Below are 2,480 nucleotides of genomic sequence, written 5' to 3'. Positions count from 1 at the left end.
AGTGATGATTTTCTCGACAAACATCAGGGTCATACATGTTTCTCTAAGATTGATCTTTGTTTTGGTTATCAAAAATTAAAAATTATGTAGGTTAATATTCCAAAGACTACTTTTCAAACCTGGTATAGTCATTATGAGTTCGTAATTATGTCATTTGGGTTGACCAATGCTCATCGCCTTCATTGATCTTATGAATCGACTGTTTAGGTAGTTTTTTGACTTGTTTATGATAGTTTTCATTGATGATATCTTGGTGTACTCTAATCAACTTGTTTACGAATGTTGTTTCTGACTCTTAAGGATCAGAACTTATATGAAAAAATTTTAAGTGTGAATTTTGGTTGCGCGATGTGACCTTTTTGGGCATTTTATTTCTAGTGAAGGAATTAATGTGGATCCATAGTTAGTTAATGCAGTTAAGAAATAACCTAGAACCATAACTCCAATCGATATTAGGAGATTTTTGGACTTGGCTAGGTATTATAGGAGGTTCATGAAGAGTTTCTCTTTTATTACCACTCTGTTGATGAAAATAACTTAGAAGATGGTTAAGTTTCTATAGTCTGATGCTTGTGAGGGTAATTTTGAGAAGTGTAAGGATGAGTTAATTTTGACTTTTTTCAAGCGTACTGATGGTTTGTAATATTTTGTGATACATCTCGTATGGGACTGGATTGTGTTTTATTGCTACATGGTAAGGTTGTGGCCTATTCTTTAAGGCAGGTTAAGTTTCATGAGAGGAACTATTCATCTCATGACTTGGAGTAAGCGACTGTGGTTTTTACTTTGAAGATTTGGCGCTATTATCTGTATAGGGTGTATATTTACATCTATTCAGATCATAAGAGATTGCATTATGCATTTACTCAGAAGGAGTTAAATCTTAGGCTAAGACAGTAGCTTGAGTTTCTTGAGGATTTTGACATGACCCTTCACTAAATTTCAAGTAAAGTTAATGTTGTTGTTGATGCTCTTAGTAGGTTGTCTATGGGGAGCTTATCCTATGTTGATGAGGAGAAAAGGGGATCAGTTAAGGATATGCATTGCTGGTTAACTTGGGAGTCTATCTTTTAGTCTCTTAAAATGGGTGAGTTATTATTTAAGAAGTGGTAAATCATCTCTCAGCACCGAGGTAAAGTAACAGCATGCTTTGAATCCCCTATATGTGAAGCTTAAGATGATGTAGGTCAGCAAAAGGTTATGGCTTTTGAGATTGAAAGAGATGGCATCTTGAGGTATCAAGGTAGGTTGTGCATTTTTGATGTTGATAGGCTGTGGGAAAGGACCTTAACTGAGAATCTGAGTCTAGATATACAGTTCATCCGGTATCAACTAAGATATATCATGACTTGAAGGAGATCTACTAGTTGAAAAATATGAAGAGGGATACGACAAATTTTGTTGCCAAATATATGGTTTCTTAGCAAGTTAAGGTTATAAATTTGAGGCTTGGTGGTATATCCCAAGAGATATATTTACCTATGCTGAAGTGAGAGATGATCAGTATGGATTTCATTATGAGTCTTCCATGGTCTTGTAGTAAGTACGATTCAACTTGGGTCATTATTGATAGAATAACTAAGTCTGCTCACTTCTTGCCTATGAGGACTAAATACATAGGAGAGGACTATGCTAAGTTCTTCATTGAAAAGATTTTAAGATAGATGGAGCGCCTATTAAATAATTTTGGACCGAGGTACACAAATTTCTTCTCACTTCTGCCTTTCGTTTCAAAAAGTTTTGGCTACACAGGAGAACCTTAATACCACTTTCATTTCTCAAACAGTTGGGCAAGCAGAGCACACTATTTATCCTTTTGAGTATATGCAAAGGGATTGTATGATCTATTTTAAGGGAAGTTGGGTTAAACATTTGCCACTTATTAAGTTTGAAAATAATAATAGTTATCATTCGAGCATTTAGATAGACCCTTTTGAAAATCTTTATGATAGTAGGTGTAGGTATCATATTGGATGGTTTGAGGTTGGTAAGACTAGGTTATTTGATCTTGATTTTGTTCACCAAGACATAGAAAGGTGTAATAAATTAGTGAAAGACTTAAGACTACTCAAAGTCGCCAACAATCTTATGCAGATATGACACAAAGAGAATTTGAGTTTGAAGAAAGTTATTGGGTATTCTTGAAGATGTCTCCACGAAAAGAAGTCATGAGGATTGGGAAGAAGGGGAAGCTCAATCCCTATTAGGTTGGTCCGTATCAGATTTTGAGGAGAATTAGTAATGTTACTTATGAATTATATTTTTCTGCGAGTTTGGGATCAATTCATCCAATTTTTCATATGTCCATGCTAAAAAAGTATGTGGGTGATCCTTCCTTGATATTTCCTATTAAGGATATTAGTGTAATGGATTCCTTGACTTATGAGCATATCCTCGTGGAGATATTGGATAGTCAAGTTAGTAGATTGAGGACCAAGGATATAACCTCATTGAAGATTCTTTGAAGAAATCAAATCGTA

The sequence above is a fragment of the Capsicum annuum genome, chromosome 11 (genome assembly GCF_002878395.1).
Source record: "Capsicum annuum cultivar UCD-10X-F1 chromosome 11, UCD10Xv1.1, whole genome shotgun sequence".
NCBI lineage: Eukaryota > Viridiplantae > Streptophyta > Magnoliopsida > Solanales > Solanaceae > Capsicum > Capsicum annuum.
The sequence above is the reverse complement of the archived record's forward strand: the minus strand, read 5'-3'. Positions refer to the sequence as shown.